At 36.6% G+C, this 18,530-nt stretch overlaps 1 long non-coding RNA gene across 1 annotated transcript; it reads right to left on the bottom strand.

Annotated features, from left to right (window-relative positions):
• Positions 1-9,024: 9,024 nt before the first annotated feature.
• LOC117596584 (uncharacterized) lies at positions 9,025-15,432 on the bottom strand. The gene is made up of 4 exons (XR_008301286.1): positions 14,664-15,432; positions 11,756-12,954; positions 11,276-11,599; positions 9,025-11,126 (listed from the first exon to the last, which is right to left on the bottom strand). It is a non-coding gene; the product is annotated as an uncharacterized LOC117596584 (long non-coding RNA).
• Positions 15,433-18,530: the final 3,098 nt, after the last annotated feature.

Genomic DNA, 18,530 nt, shown 5'->3' with positions numbered 1-18,530 from the left:
AAATAAGCCAGTATAGGTTCAGTATTGTGTATCAGAGTCCTGATATTGGATTCATATAGAGAATTTAAACAGGTGATTGGCACATTGTTTAAAAATCTCTTCTGGTTTGCAGCAGAAAATGTTGTGATTTACAAGCAGGGAATATTAATAATTGCAGTGCTTCTATTATTAAGTGTAAATGTTATGTTTACAGGCTGTGAGCTGGTGAAGAAGGCAGAGGTAGAGTACATGATTGTGTTCACAGGAGAGTCTGTAGTTCTGCCCTGCGTCTGCACTGACCTACAGGACAAACCAAAGTCTCTAAAATGGGAGTTTTCATTACCAGCAACTGGAATCAGTCACTTTCAGGAAATTTACCCTGAACAGACTGGACATCACAGAAACTGGTCAGTCAAACTGGTCAGTAAAATCTCTCCAGGAAACCTCTCTCTACTCATATCAGACCTGACTGAAGAGGACCAGGGAATCTACAGATGTTCTGTACAGGCTGATAGCAGAGATTTCAGATTATATGTTAAAGGTACATTTTTTCATTAATGACTGTGAGCATGCTTTACTCCAGTGTCATGTGCCATATTACTAACAGTGATAAAAACAATCATTAGTTTTAATAACTTTTGTCTTTTCATTAGGAAGAAGAGAAACTTCAACACACTCGAGGAAAACAGACACAACACCTCCATCAGAACAGCGTCAGAGTAAAACAACAAACTCTCCACCTGCATCATCCTCAACGACACTGGAAGGTAAACAGCAAACTCACAGCAGCCTCCCTCTAGGTGCCAAAACTTTTCATCAGCAATGAAAAAAACACATCTGTATTATTACATTTATTTACTGAAGTACATCTCTCACAATCTCTGTCTTATTGAATGTATCTATAATAACTCATATAAAGTGTAATAGAAAAGTTATTTTCCTGTAACTTGTACATCACTTCCTCATGCTGGTCTTAGCTGTAAATAGATGCGTGTGAATTTCACACCTTTTTCTGCTGTCCCTCTGTCACTGACCACCATCTTCACTTCCTACATTACGCCTTATTTAAACTGATCAGCTTAAAGCAATTCTGTAGTATTACTCTCTCCAAGTGCTCTTTATTTTCAGATGTAGTTGTAACATGGTGTCTAATAGGGGTGTAACGGTTCAAATTCCTCACGGTTCGGTTTGTATCACGGTTTCTGTTCGGTACTTGCTATGTTCAGGAAAAAAAATACTACTGCCAAATCCAAAGAAAGAATACTCTTTTATTTGGTAACGAACACTTTAACTATGGAAAAATAAATAAATACTGTAAATAAAGGTAATTGCAACTTTACATCTCACAATTCTGACTTTTTTCTCTCACTATTTAGAGATCCACTTTGACTCAGTACCAGAAATGTGACTAAATTCAGGTAACGAGCGCGCGCTAGCGTCTGGTTGAGTGTTGTTCTTATAGAGCCTATTTATAGAGAATGATTGATGCTTTATCACTGCATTCTTTATAACTCACTAAATAGATTAATTTGAGTTCATACTCGAGTAGATTAACACACAATGGCCCACGACTGTTATACATGTGCACATAGATCCACTTCTTGTCCATCTAACTGTCGCATTAACTGAAGGACAGTTTCTCTCTCTGTGATCATCCCGGACATCCAACATTTCTGCTGCATCCATCTGAACTTTAGGGCCACCGTACAAAATGTTCCCAGACAGGAGGCTTATATAATGCAGGGGGCGGCTCTATCAGCGGCTTGTCTCCTCCGCTTGCCATGTTAAACTGCAACACACCAACACGTGCAGAACGGTGATGTCATCAACTGATTTACATACAGTGCAGTTGATTGGACAACTCCTCTTTAACCCACGTGATACACAGGCGGAGCGAATCCATCTACAGAGCCATGCAGGGGCATTAGTGGAGCTGTCTGTCTATTTCACACTTTGTTTTCTTCACCAGAACAGATGTTACAGATGCGTCGCCAGTCTTTAGATTAACTGCAGTGCAAATGCGTTTTTCTTTTACACCCCTAGTGTCTAACCACAGCTGTCTAACTACAAGTGGCTCTCTGGGATTTAAAAGAAAAAATACACACATGATCACAACATAGTGTAACACACACAGTAGTTAGGAACTGGGTTCTAGGTGAACCTCTCCTAATCAAACCCAACACTAAAATATGTTACAATCCCAACTAAACAAAATATAAACAAATAAACATAATTATTTGTTTAATAATTATATAATTATTAAACAAATAATTTATAATTACCAATTCTCAAATTATCCCAAAATGTATTTTCCATATGAATTAATAATATGGAAATTAAATAATTTAATTTCCATATTCATTAATAATTATTAATTCTCTTATTAAAACTAAGTACATTTTTTCGTTAAAGACTGTGAGCATGCTTTACTCCAGTGTCATGTGCCATATTACTGACAGGTCATTTCAGCATTGGAGGACATTTCTGAGTTTGTTAAAAGAAAATTAATAATTTTGTCACTCCTTCACTTTCATTGAATAAGGGACTATTAGACTATTAGAAAAACCAGCAGGCCATCTCAGCATGTTATAATAAATTTCTATTTTTCTACGTTTTCTCGCATTCATACGTCAACCCTGTTATAGACATATGGCTATATGAAGGGAATATATTGCAATGAATTAGTAGAATTTAAAAAAAAAATCACTTTATTTGTCCCCAACTAAATAACAAGTGATTCGGCAAAAAAAATAAATTAATTGATCAAAAGCATTTTTTTATGTAGTTATTGTATTAGCATAAAAAGCACACATCTTGTCCACTTAATCTTTAGGATTTTAAAAAGAAATCTGGTTACAGTTTGCCTAATATTCCTCTTCAATTTTTAATACCTAATTTTTAATACCTACCTAATTTTTTTTTAATATTGTCAAAATATATTACTTTTCTAAATGTCTGTAAATAACAGGGTTGACATTGTTGGGTTATATGGCATTAAATGAAGTAGTCAACAAAGTAGTCTTTTAGTTTTCCTTTTAGTTTATTCTGATATGATATTGTAGTGTCTTAAAATATTTAGAAATGTATCTAAGTTTAAAAGGTTCTGACCAACAGAAAAAAGAGAATGACATCACCTAATACTTTCTTAAAGACACACACTGCAAGTTCATTGTTGCACTATGTACATTTGTTTAAGCAATCTCCTCAAAGTACTGCTCAGATTCTGAGCTTGAATTCTGAGCCCTGCCTGAACGTGTGTTAAACGGGTTCTCTCTGTTGCAGCTGAAGTAGTTGTGGCTGCTGTAGCTGCCTTCATACAACACTTCTGCTGGGCAGCTCTCCATCTTCTGCGTTTTAGTCTCTGTGCTCTGTCACTCAGTTCAGAATGCACTTTTTTCCCCTTTCAGTCTGTCCTGCCTCCATTTCTTTCTCTCTTTCTCCAAATACTGCTGCCTTCTCACAGGGTCAGCATCTCTCCTTGCCCTGTATTTTCTCTGCCTCTCTGCTGCTGTGCTTGGAGCCATACCATAGAAATCTATATAGACTGAACTTAAATGCAAACATTTCTTTAACTATTTGAATAGAAAGCAATTGTGAATTCGTTTCTTAATTTACTGTGAATAAACCTAGGCTTTTTTCAGTATGCCAGCCATGGCTACAATGCAATAGTGTCAACCCTGTTACCAAAGAGCACTAACAGGGTTGACAATAACAGGGTTGATGATTAGCATGCTAAATCTGCAATAGCTAGCAATGTGGTGAAGCACATGGTGAGGCAGCCCATGTACTTAACAACGATTTTAATAACATTTTCATATATTTTTTAATTTAGCAAATATTTTATTGTTTTCTGCAGGATTTACATTCAACTGGGTTTACGAGTTCTGTGTCAAATGTACAAAAGCATATTTAAAAAAGTGACAGAAAAAGAGCTAACTTACAATTCTTTGCATGCTATGCTTCTTTGTAATGAAATGAAGTCACTGACTTAAAGTTATGTGACTTAAATGAGCAGATTACCACTTCCTGCAGTTTTTTCCCCATTATAACAGGGTTGACAGGAAGTTGAGGACAAGTTTAAAATGATATTTTTTGCACTATTTATGCATTAAAATATGATTTTTAATCATTTTATGTATAAAATTAAAAGTTATTTTTTTAACAGTGTTTATTTTTTAAATATTAGTTCATTTTAAGATAAAAAACTGTTAGTTGTTATCCATTGACTAAGCTCAGGGACATGCCATTTTACTGTGATTGCAACTTTTTAAAGGATTTTAATATATAAAAAAGAAAATATAATATCAAATATTGAGTGTTTTTATTGACAAAGAATACGCAGAAATTGATTATGCAGCTGGCTTTATGGATTTGTAAACTATGTACGTTTTATTCATTAAAATGTCAAAGGGACAGAGATTGTCCTCAAATGCTGAAATGACCTTAACAGTGATAAAAACAGTCATTAGTTTTAATAAGTTTTGTCTTTTCAGTAGGAAGAAGAGAAACTTCAACACACTCGAGGAAAACAGACACAACACCTCCATCAGAACAGCCTCAGAGTAAAACAACAAACTCTCCACCTGCATCATTCTCAACAATACAAGGTAAAATAATTAAAAAAATAATAATAATAATTTAAAAAAAAAAAAGCAAACACTCAGCCTCCCTCTAGCTGATGTAACTTTCCATTATCCCAAGTGAAAAACACATCTCTATTATAAGATTTACTCACATTTTTATGTTTTATTACACAGTTTTCTGTATTCCTGTGCTTTTGCTGCTGCTGACACTCAGTGCAGCCAAATATTCTGAGCCAAATAAGTAAATGTTTGTTTTCACTCATAACCAGTACTGTTTTGTTTTACTCAGTATTATTGTGTGTGAGTTCAAACAGCACAGCTGCCTCCACACCTTACTACAGAAACCACTTACAATCCACTAGAGGTGTGATTTCTGAGGTCTTTTCTCTTTAGGAGGAAGATGTGGAGAGAACGTGATTACTGATGGACGTCAGGACTGTGAGGGAAAGCAGGAGGATCAGGTTAGCGCAAGTAAAATAACAGTTATAACAGATTTTCTTCTACCTTTAGAGATTTAGTTGTAGTTGTGATACACTGCAGGTAACACACATGAACCACACATGCTTTCATTGAACAGTGAGTTATAGGAAAGTATCTTCTGCTGCTTCTATCAGAACAACACATGGTGTAAAGAAAGAAGTCAGATTTAGAGATTTGTTTCGTCTTTACAGGATTTTACTTGCTTCTTAGAGTCAACGTCAACAGCCACAGTATTGTCACTGTTTGTGTGTTATATGTATAATTTTCCTCTTCTGTCTTTCCACAGACTGTACCTGATGTTGTCACTTTCTGTATTAAATAACACATTAACACAGCCGGAGCAGCACGAGTTCAGATTAACGCTGGAGAGAAAACTGAATATGCCAGCATTATAACAAACTAATCCACAGTAAATATACACACATTCTCAGATATTATAGAATAATGCTGAAAACATATATTAAATACACTCTATGGCAAGCACGGGATCCACAGTATTGACTTTTTGTGATTTTTATAAATTTTACAGTTAAATAGCAGATTCAGGCATATGTATGTGTGTGTTACATTTACTTATGTTAGCTAAGGGTATTGTTCTGCATTCACTGTTAATCATTAAAAACTGCTGATGGATAATCTTGCTAATTATATTTTGAGTGTACGTGTCATTTTATATCTTATGTGTATCATTGTTATATCAGGTTAAGAAATGAATGCTCTAGAAGAATCATCCTGTTTTGTGTAAGAAGACTGCTCTACATGTTCTTGCTTGTGACTTTCGTGTGAAATTTGAAGTCTCCTGATTTTGGGTAAAAAATAAAAGGAGGATTGTTGAATCTGTCTGGACTGAATGTGTGTTTCTAACCTAGTTTTTGGGCCATTACTCCAAATACTCCTGATAGTTTTAACAATTTTTGTTTTTGTTTGTTTTTACATTTAGTTACATGCTTTTTTAAAAATCACACATCTTATTTTTCACATGTTTACATAATATTTTCAAAACTGTGCTTGATCGATATCTTACATGCATATGTGTGTCTATGTACAGTATGTGTAGTGAATATATGCCTAGTTCAGCCATGAAACTCTATCCGTGCTCCAATTGGCTCCCTCGATGCCAGTGCAGCAGCCAATCAGCAACGCTTCTCCATCTACGTCACCCTTTATTATCCTGACCAGCAGTTTAGACCGGTAACCGCTAGTAAACACTGATCATGGCTGATGAACACTGGTTAATGCTGATAAACGCAGATAAACGCTGAGAAAAGCTGATGATGGCAGATAAATGCTAAAAAGGCTGCTAAATGCCCATAATGGCTAAATGCTGATTATTTCTGATAAACTCCGATAATGGCCGATCAACGCAGATAAACACGGAAAGAAAAACTAATGAACTCCACATGATTGAACTGATTAAAGACTTGCCAGGTGGCGCTGGGTTTTATTAGGATCGCGCCATTTTTTCACATTTACTCAAGCAGCACGAATCTCTATCGCCACCTAGCAATCCTGCAGTCACCTGTAATAATTATAATGAATCAAAAAAGCCTCCTGGTTCAATTATACTGACAGATTCACTGATTTTGAAGAGCAATAAAATGATATTTCTACAGTAAAATTCTACTTTCTACTTTATATTTCTAAATGAATTGATTTCTATTGGGAGCATAGAGCAGGTGACTGTAAACTGATCTGAGTGGCTTTGAGATTTGAAATGTCCATTTTATTTCAGCAGGAAGTTGAAGAAAAATATTAATATTTTGGTTTCAGAGACTTCCTCTGTGAAATGATCCATCTATACTTTCTAACATTTTATTCATGCTTAGATTTATAATAATAATAAATAATAATAATAATTATAATAAATAAAAACTGTAATTTTTGCCAAATTGCAGTGTTATAAGCGGAACAAAACACTATGACATGTACTGTAAGAAAACGGCATCATACCACTCTTTCGTTGATTATTTTCCTATAACAGCACATCTCATCTTGTTTTATAGACAAAAATGAAATAAGTTATGTTTTCTGGTTTTGTACACAGTGCTTCTAAAATTCTACAAGGTTTTTGGAGTGGTGAATTAAATAAAACTTAAATACTTCAATTCACTTAACAGATTAAAAAAAAACTGAACCCAGTGTTCTAAAAAGAAACTATAATAATGAAGGAAAATGTAAAAGAATACAACGTTTTGCACAATTTACACAGATACTGTGATTAAAAACAGAAAAGATCACTTTATATTTGTCACCACAGACAATTCCCTGCCAGACCAGCAGAGGGCATCTCTCTCATAGTATGAATTTCTTCCTTGGTTGTTCCACTGATTTCCTGTACACACCTGTCTTGTGTTTCTCCTGATTGGTTCCTATTTATAAGTTTTGTGTTTTCACTCTTCAGTTGCTTAGCATTTGTTTTCATGAGTAGTTATTATCTAGTTTATGTTGTTTGTAGAAGATTTTTAACATTAGGCATTGTCACAAAGCAACTTTACAGCTCTACCCCAAATTCCTAACAATATGAGAAGGAAAATAATTTTATTGTCCTGTACATGTATATGAGACAGTAAAGGCCTTCTTTCTTCTTTCTGCAGAAATCTGGATGTAGATTTAGATCTCTAATGAGCAATTATCTGTAGACCAGCTGTAGTAGCAGCTTTATGGCACAAGATGCCGCCACTTAGGCACTTAACCAGAGCTCTATAATCAATGAATAAATAAATAATTAAATAAACTAACCCCTTTTCCCCCCATTTCAAGATCTTTAAATGCTAATAAATGATGTTACTGCTTACAGTTATAGTCTTCTGATTAATCTGACTTTTGATAATGAGTCATGATCATCAAAGCCTCTAAGTGCTCCTCAGCTCACACATGGTAAATGTGTCTTTATCACTTCCTGTAAGTCTAGGGAAACACACTTGCTGGTGAATATACTGATGGACATTACATCTTTGTCCCAAACACTAGAATTAATGTGTGCTGAAAAGTGAAGTTAATGTTGCAGCTCATGCACAGATTTGCTTTTAATATACTCAAGTAAGTCAGATGACCTATATTGAATTATTATTATTACTATTATTAGTTCTAGTAGTATTTTTTTTTAGGTTAATAAAAAGTGTCATCTGTCATTTTATTGAATTGAAAAAGAAGATTTGTCACATTGCAATTCGTCTACTGTTGTGTTGACTCGGTCCCTCAGGCTTCCTAGGGGTCATCTAACAAACTTCACTTGAGTTGATAAAGTATAGAAACTGCCTTAAGATCAAGATTAAAGTGTAGAAATTGTATAATTATATAAATGTATAAATTTGAAACACTAAGAGCAAATTTTAATGCATTCATTTGTTTATTTAAAATTTCATCTAAAGAAAGAGGCTACATGCAAGCATTGAGAAAATGACACCTAAGACAGATAACAATCATGATACTGTGATAAAACCACCACATGAGAAAATATATGAATAGCTATTAATACTGCATATAAAAACAAATTAGGTAATGGAAAGAGTTATGAAAAGATTTTCCAAAAAGAGAAATGACATAGCGTTGTTGTGGTTTCCTGAAAACCTGTCTATATAAGAGACAGACACTCAGGCAGTGTGACAGAGTGTGTGTGTTTCACTTTGAGGGATTGGTGTGTGTGCAGAAGAATCAGTAATGATGAAGTGCTTGTATCTTTTGTCTGTTGTGTTTCACGTCGCAGCAGGTGAGTGAAGTTATTTTCTATTTTCTATTACAGAAAGGAGAGAGAATATTAGCCAGTTCTTAGTTCAGCTGCTTTGTGTTTAGTTCATGTGCTTTCTGTCCAGACTGGGTTTACAGTAGGCCGTAGTTCAGCCCTGGTCCTGAACAACCAAACCAAACACTGCAAAATGTTTATCATTTAGAGTTTTAATTAACTGTACGTCCTACAGTGTCATAATATTAATAGGGCCAAAAGTGGTGAACACATTCAATGGAAACATTTGATTATGGCTTTATATTTTATAAATGTAATGTTACTAAAATGCTAAATTCAAGACCAGCATGTACTTCAAGTTCAATTGCCCAAAAACAACAGTAATCTTTATATGCAAGGTAAACATACACATCATGCCTTGTGTTATAATGTCCTTATTTAGACCTGTTCAGCTTTGATCATGTGGATTTTTTCTTCCTGATTAACTTCAGTCAAAAATGTACAGATGAAGAGAGGTGGGCTAATGAATAAGGAGGATTCTACAGTAAGATTATTTTCCATCCCTACAATAATGTGTAAAAACATACACTGTAATTTACTGAATTACATCTCTCACAATCTCTGTCTTATTGAATCTATCTATAATAATTCATATAAAGGGTAATAGAAAAGTTAATTTCCTGTAACTTGTACGTCACCTCTTCATTCTGGTCTTAGCTGTAAATAGATGTGTGTGAATTTCACACCTTTTTCTGCTGTCTCTCTGTCACTGACCACCAGCTTCACTTCCTAGATTACACTTTATCTGCAGCATTTTTTTTGTTTGTTTGTTTAAAAAAAAGTGCCTTTATTAATACTGTGTTCACATTTTCAAAACTCACAACAGCATCTATTTGAACTGAACTGTGTATCAATTTTTATTGCTTTGACACAAAGGATTGAATAACCTCAGCTTTCAAAATCCATGAATTCTTTTCTCACTCAAACTCAACCAACAAATCTGTGTATCTACAAATTATTTTTCACATATTCACATATAGTTTTCAAAAACTAATCAATACAAGATCAAATCCAAACAAATCGATACATTCTATAGTAATAAAAATTAAGATTGTGAAGAATAAACAAACAAACCATAGATTATTTCCAATTTAGCCTTACCCAGGCGTTCTCTTTATCACTTCATTACCATCTATACAAAAGGGGAAATCTGTGGACCTGTGAGCAGCGTGGTGATGCAGTGGGTAGCGTTGTCTCCTCACAGCTCCAGGGTCCCCGCTTCAATCCTGAGCTCGGGGTCCCATCTGTGTGGAGTTTCTGTGCTTGTTCTCCCGATGTCCATGTAGGTTTCCTCTGGCTTTCTGTCTCCTCCTAAAACATGCCAGTAGGTGGACTGGCTAAGATAAATTGCTCTTTGTTATCATTTTGTGTGTGTGTGGTTACTGCAGTTGACTGGTGTACAATCCAGGGTGTGTTTCCAGTATACTCCAGCTATAGGTTGTTGAGCGAGAGATGCTTTGCTAGTGTTTTGGTAGAATGAGTTGGTTTTGAGGCGTATATGAAGTGTTTCGTTAGTTATAGTGCATTATAGATGTGAGGTTAACTGCTGTACTGACCTGCACTCTGGTTAACCCAACTATGTGAAGAGTTTCGAAAGACTGAACATAGTATTGAGAAGTGTGGATAAGTAAGTATAAAAAAACTGATAACTGATCATTTTAAAGAAATCTGCACATTCTGTACTACAGGGTTGCTGACTTTGGCTACCAGGCTGGATTGAGATTTATGAATCAAATTACCTTTTTTGCTGTTCAGAAATGAGAATTAGGGGATAAAATATGCCTAACGGTCATGAAAACAATGTAAATGTAAATTTACAATTCATGCTTTTCTTTTGAAGTAAAATAGGAAAGACCTTTTCCTGATGTTTTATCAACCTATTTTGCTGAATGTTCTTTGTTGTATTCTGAAGCTGCAGACTGAGTTTTTAATCATCTGCAGAGGTGGCTCATATTTGTAGCATGGTTCCATCTGGGTCATCTTGATACACATTACAGAGGACAATGTACCCTCTAGTGATAATTTTTTACTTGCTTCAGTTTTGTTGAGGCCTATCACAGAATGTTTTCTCAGAGTCTGCATTTGAGTGTGGTAGGCAGAACAGAAGCTGTGTCACTTTCACAAGTCTTTGGAACCTGGGTGCACCTGTTAAACGGCTCTTCATGGCACTTAAGTGTGCCCTTATGATGTCCGTTCAGTAGAATTCTTTCTCCCCATCCACCTTGACCAGGGCAGTTTTCCAGACCCTTTCAGGGATGTTGGTGTCTTCTAGCATTTGAAAATCCAGGAACTCCTCACCCATGCTGTCCTGTTCTCTGGCATCGTCAAATGGCAGAAGGAGACTGTCAAATATCAACACTAGTTTACTTCAGTTTTATGAAATTCTGTAAATAAAACTGCAACTAATTCTTCATCACCAACTTAGCCAAACAAGACAAAAAACACATTTCAATTACAGAAGCCCTCCAGCCTCAGAAGGATCTTGTCTTACCCATTACAGTAGCTGGTAGAGCCAGCCTCCACTCCAAATCACTCAGATTATTGGTATAGTCAAACAGGGTTAATTTGTTCACCGTTGGACAAAGTAAAGCACATCATCCCTTTTGGTGTCCAGTCTCTGCCTGAAGTCCACAAACTGAGCATGTGAGAGAATTGTGTCATTCAGTGGCAGCTTTGTCAAGGTATACTCTGTAGACCTCACCAGAAAGCCCATTGCTGCTATGTAGAGGTTTGCAACATCACTGGAGGGAATTTCGCCAGCCTCATGCAGCCTTCTCACAGTGGCGCTTGTCAGTCGTAGGGCCAAGCTGGAGGTCTGAAAGGCCAAAAAGACAACAAACCATCTCTTTATCTCACAGCAGAAGCATGCTGCCCTCACTACATATCAATAAGTTATTGCAGTTTACATTTAAAAAAAATGTAAAAACATATATAACATATCTAGTTAACATATCTAGTCACTTTTATTCACCTGGCAGTTGGTTTTCTTGTCCTAGAAGATCAACAGTCTCTAAAGTTGTCATTTTGAAAGCTACAGGCTTCAGGAACGTTGACCTCAGCTTTCGTATGAAACTCCTTATCTGAAATAAAGAGATATTAACCTCCCAAAAACAACTGTACACATTACACTTACTGAAATAGTGAAATCACGCACCTGCCCATGAAAGGGGATGGAGGTGTGGGTCTTGTCTCTGGAATAACAGATTAAACTCAATAAATGTAGGTAGAAGTGCTCAGTAACAGAGGAGATGAACTTCAGCGGTTGGATCCTCAAAAAGGGAACAGAGTCATACAAATCTGGCTTGCCCTTCATCTAAGTACAGTTTATTAACGCTGAAGTGTCATACAAATTCTTACAAATAATAAAAGAAACTTTTACCAACCTGTGGATCTAAAATAGCATTGTAGAGACGGAGTATACAGTTCACAGCTAGGTCCAAACTGAGCCACCTAATGCTCAAATGCTGCAGTTCGTCCATGTACTTTGTGTCACAAAACACACAGAACTCTAAAATGTATATATACACACACACATTATATATATAAATAAATAAAAGTAGTATGGCCCTTCAATAAATGATTGCCATTTCTGATTCTCACAATACTCTCACAGTACAATAAATGCATTATGCAATGATAATTTGCCGTCAAGCATGTGTTCTTTCTCTTTGTGCTGGATTTGAACCAGTACACAAGATCAATACAAAAATCCTGAACATCAAAGCCTGATATCTGGGGAAAGCAAAACATTATGTTAGTCATATTACTGTATGTCAAATCACTCCCTAAAATAGAAATTATAAACAAGATCTAAACACAGCTAACATTGTGACTTCCAGGCGATTACTTCTGAATACAGCAACCCTCCAGCATGTGCATTATTGTATACAATGTGGCAGGGACAGCCTAGGACAAATACAGAAGGATTCTGGTCCAGGACCCTGCTCCTAACTGAATTTCTGATACCCCTGTTGACACTGGCATTGTGAACTGCAAGAGCCACACAACTGGTCCATGTGATGTAACTTTGCAGCACCTCATGCATTTTACTAAACATGGCCTCTGCAGTACAGCAGTTGGTCCCTGTATTTAGGCCCATATCCAGAAATCTGTGAACCATGCCTTCAGAACTCCATAGTTTCACAGTGATCGGATTTATCTTCTGTCTTCCTGTGAAGAAGAATATATCCAACACTTATGTTTCCATATTTTAGTATAACTTAATGCAACATTTAGCATCTATGACTCAAATTAGTTTTAAATTATAGTTTATATATTAGGAATATATAACTGATTACTAAATTGTACATAGACTTTAGCACTCAGTAATCAACTGTTCAAACACACCAGTATCGTTGGACCCCTCAGTAGCTAATGTAAAATGCTGATTGCAGACGTTCTTCACTAGTTCATTCGTAAGACAGGGGGCTATTAGGGGGCTAATGGACAGAGAGTCGGACTTGCAACCTGAAGGTGAACCTGAAGGTTGTGGGTTCGAGTCTCAGGTCCGGCAGGGATTGTAGGTGGGGGGAGCGAATGACCAGCGCTCTCTCCCACCCTCAATACCACGACTGAGGTGAGACCCTTGAGCAAGGCACCGAACCCCCAACTGCTCCCCGGGCGCCGCAGCAAAAAAAACAAAGGCTGCCCACTGCTCCGGGTGTGTGTTCACGGTGTGTGTGTGCACTTGGATGGGTTAAATGCAGAGCACGAATTCCGAGTATGGGTCACCATACTTGGCCACAAGTCACTTCACTTCACTTCACTATACACTTGTTGATTATGGCGCTGGTCTTAGTCCTGGTAGAAGAATATCTTTGGGCAATCTGTGAGGGAAACACTCTCTGAGGAATGGGCTCAAGTGGTCAGAGAAAGACAGTGGAATGCTGTGCTGCACCATGGTGACTGCCATCTTAACCTCAGCTCTTCTGGTCTGTGCACAAGCAACAAAAGTATATAAAATATACTTAACCCAAACACACCTAAGTACATACCTACACACAAATACACTAAAAATTAATTTCATAGACAGTTCTCCGACACGTATTGATCACCTGTGCCCTGAGCTGGGCCATTTCACTTGTTCTTGGCATGGTGTACTTGTCCAGTTTGGAACAGCTCTCCAGAGTTTGTACTTTTTTCAGGTGTGACTCCCTGTTAACATGGCGCAGCACATCGGTTCTGCCTCGGTGCTTACATTCAAGTTCATGTCTGCACACTGTGTACCAAAAATTGAGTAGTGTACTTCCACCCTTGATAAATAGCCATTCATTTGACCATTTGAATTTGCAATTGTATGTGGCTGCCCCTGCAGTCTTTCTTTTTAGGGATTGCTTTTCTTTACTTACATTCTTCAAAGAGAGAGAATTATTGAAGTGATGTGACTTGTGGTCAAGTATGGTGACCCATACTTGGAATTTGTGCTCTGCATTTAACCCATCCAAGTGCACACACACAGTAGTGAACACACACCTGGAGCAGTGGGCAGCCTTTTTTGCTGCGGTTGGGAGTTCGGTGCCTTGCTCAAGGGTCTCACCTCAGTCGTGGTATTGAGGGTGGAAGAGAGCGCTGGTCATTCACTCCCCCCACCTACAATCCCTGCTGGACCTGAGACTCGAACCCATGACCTTCAGGTTCACCTTTAGGTTCACCTTTGGGTTGCAAGGCCGACTCGCTAACCATTAGGCTACGACTGCCCCCTATTAGATCAGTACATGAATGTTACTTATGAATACACTTGTAAAAACAATTATAAGCTACAACATTAACTTAGTCAAAAGCATATAATTTTGTTAATTCATATTAATGTTGCAAACTACCAAAATGCTTAAGCTCAAAGTTGTACTAGATGCACTTTTCAAACTTGGCACCCTAATTACCTATAGGTACCTAATCCACTGTCCTCTGTCTTCTCCAGCACCATCTTCATTTTGCTCAGTGACTTTGGACAGAGCAATAAGAAATATGGCTGGTACAGAACCCAGCTGCTTCAGACTGGTCCAATCAAAAAGTTGTGGGGCTCCACTGGTTTAATTAAACCCCACACCTTCTTCATGCTGACAGAAAAAAAATCATATGAGCAAATTTGAGACCATGTTGTATTTTTACGCTGGCTTGTTATTTAATTTGGCACAAGATTTACTTAGCCTGAAAGTGTATCTCACGCCAAATGCATGAGAGTAGGCAACCCTGGTAGTATTACTCTCTCCAAGTGCTCTTTATTTTCAGATGTAGTTGTAACATGGTGTCTAACCACAGCTGTCTAACTACAAGTGGCTCTCTGGGATTTAAAAGAAAAAAATACACACATGATCCCAAGACAGACACACACACACACACACACACACACACACACACACAGTAGTTAGTAACTGGGCTGAGAAACAAGAGATTAGGGGTTTGAGTCCAGATGATGTATTGCCATGAGCATACGGCACTCTCAGTGACTGTTTTCACAAAATTTTTTTGATCATTGCGGTTGTAACTGATTGCAAACCCAAAATTACAGTGGCCCTAAAGTACAGAACACTTTTACAAACCAACAACACGACATTAACTCAAAACGGAAAGGTTAGGTCCTTACTGAACATCAATCAATGCTCGTTTCTGATTGGACACGGGGTATGACTATCAAAGTGTAAAGGAACTATGCGTTTTCAGTCTGCTGATATCTTAGCCTAGTGAAAACACTTGAATGATTCAAGTTCTTTTCTTCTGTTTCACAAATTGAAATGTGCCCTTACTGTGGCAAAAGCTTTGAAGCCGTTCCAAGCTTCACTGTGGTTAAGCAGCCACTCTTCCTGAAACCACAGTTAATCTAGACGCACGTAAAATTGAATGGGCGCGGCTTTTAGACACTTAGCGGTAATAGCGCTGAATTCAGAAAGCGAGCGTCCGTGAGCTCTTACACAACCAAAGCAACTTAACTTTCTATAAAACGATCATTTTAAATAAATCAGTAACAAAACACACAATTCACAGTATCTGAGTATACAGGCTAAAAGTTTACATAAAAAAATGGGCAAGTTCATCAAGTTTAAAGGGACGCTATAAAGCATTAAGTCTAAAATAACATTTAAAAAACCTTTTATTATTATTATTATTATTATTATTATTATTAAGTGAAGCTTGGCACGGCTTCAAAGCTTTTGCCACAGTAAGGGCAAAACATTTCAATTTGTGAATGTTTTCAATTTGTCTGGAAAATACTTCCATAGTATTCAGTAGATTGTGAGTTTTTGTATGTTTGTTTCTGTAGGCTGTGCTCTCTCTGCTGATAAAAATCAGGTAGTGATCACACAACAAGGTGCTTCAGTGCTGTTACCCTGCTCCTGCTCTGACCTGCACACCAAACCTCAGACATTCACCTGGGAGAGCTACAGAACAGGACGTCTGACAGAAATGTTAAATGATGAACACTACCGTGGCAGACTTCAGCTGTTTAATAACATTTCTCCTGCTAATCTGTCTCTGCTCATATCTGACCTGAGAGAAGAGGATCAGGGAGACTACAGGTGCAGAACTGAGAAGGAATACAGAGACATGTGGCTTTATGTTAAAGGTAAAGCATTTAAATACACAATAAAAGCTGATAAAGACTGCTTTCATAATGAGTAAGTGTTCAAATGAATTATAGTTACATATGTAATAAAAATGTCTACTCGATTTACCATAACTAAAGGGGAATTAATCCAGGAGTCATATTGTTACACATCAGTATCAAGTTATAAATGACAAATACGGATTATGAATATTATAGATTATTAATGATTTATCAGTTATTTGAATAACAATATCAGACTGACCTGAATTTTGGAATGCTATCAGATTGGATTTGACATTTCTCAGTCTAATCCGATTTATGTTGGTGACACTGTAGTGTTTATAGAGCTACATGACACCTGTATAATCCCTTCATTACAACTGACATAAGCCTACATAAACATTAATAAAGTCTTCAGTAAATGTCACTGTCACTTTGTTTTGTTAGTTTTAATGTTAAGCTATATAAGTTTAAATATATGTTAATACCTAATACATCATAGTTTGTTTATATGACATGAAACATTAAAACCAAACTCGCTCTAATTTACAGTTACACAAAATCTACATAACACACTTTACATAATGATCTAAAGTCAGTCAACCTGGAAAGCGTCACAACACCATTTAATGTCTACAGAAATGTGTCACTAGACTAGGTGTTACATCAACTTAATATTAACATTGATAAACAGTCTGTACATCAGCTGACACATTAGGAAGTCTTTATAAATACATGTCTTTATAAATGTTTGTTTAAGTTGTCAGCATGTCAGTTGTTATGAAGGGATAATTTAGGTGTCATGTAGCTCTTTGAAGATGTCCCTTAAGTAATGTCTTACCTTTATTTATAAGCTAAGGTACATGCCATAAACACGTATAATAACTATTTTTTGTTTTTGTGCAAGGCGTACAGTATATCTTAACTGTGCTTATTATGTCCAATTGTAAGAGCATCATTAGCTGAAATAAAAATAATTAAAACTGAAATTAAAGTTGATCAAAGATTTAGCAGTTATTAAAATTTAAAAATAAGCCAGTACAGGTTCAGTATTGTGTATCAGAGTTCATTAATGACTGTGAGCATGCTTTACTCCAGTGTCATGTGCCATATTAATAACAGTGATAAAAACAGTCATTAGTTTTAATAAGTTTTGTCTTTTCAGTGGGGAGAAGCGAAACTTCAACACAGTCGAGGAAAACAGACACAACACCTCCATCAGAACAGCGTCAGAGTAAAACAACAAACTCTCCACCTGCATCATCCTCAACAACACTGGAAGGTAAACAGCAAACTCACAGCAGCCTCCCTCTAGGTGCCAAAACTTTTCATCAGCAGTGAAAAAACAAATCTGTATTATTACATTTATTTACTGAATTACATCTATCCCAATCTCTGTCTTACTGAATGTATCTATAACAACTCATAAAGTGTAATAGAAATGTTAGTTTCCTGTAACTTGTATGTCACTTCCTCATGCTGCTCTTAGCTGTAAATAGATGCGTGTGAATTTCACACCTTTTTCTGCTGTCCCTCTGTCAGTGACCACCATCTTCACTTCCTACATTACGCCTTATTTAAACTGATCAGCTTAAAGCAATTCTGTAGTATTACTCTCTCCAAGTGCTCTTTATTTTCAGATGTAGTTGTAACATGGTGTCTAATAGGGGTGTAACGGTTCAAATTCCTCACGGTTCGGTTTGTATCACGGTTTTACGGTCACGGTTTCGGTTCAGTACTTGCTATGTTCAGAAAAAAATACTACTGCCTAATCCAAAAAAATAAATAAATAATTCATTTGGTAACACTTTAACTATGGAAAAATAAATAAATAAATAAATAAGGTAATTGCGACTTTACATCTCACAGTTCTGACTTTTTTTCTCTCACTATTTAGAGATCCACTTTGACTCAGTACCTGAAATGTGACTAACTTCAGGTAACGAGCGCGCGCTAGCGTCTGGTTGAGTGTTGTTCTTATAGAGCCTATTTATAGAGAATGATTGATGCTTTATCACTGCATTCTTTATAACTCACTAAATACATTAATTTGAGTTCAAACTCGAGTAGATTAACACACAATGGCCCACGACTGCTACACATAGACAGATCCACACAGAAAAAAAGTCAGAATTGTGAGATATAAAGTCGCAGTTACCTTTTTAATGTTTTTCTCCGGGGCGGAAACGGGCTTCATACCCGC

This window comes from Pangasianodon hypophthalmus, chromosome 30 (assembly GCF_027358585.1).
Source record: "Pangasianodon hypophthalmus isolate fPanHyp1 chromosome 30, fPanHyp1.pri, whole genome shotgun sequence".
Lineage (NCBI taxonomy): Eukaryota > Metazoa > Chordata > Actinopteri > Siluriformes > Pangasiidae > Pangasianodon > Pangasianodon hypophthalmus.
This window is presented reverse-complemented; position numbering and strand designations above follow the sequence as displayed.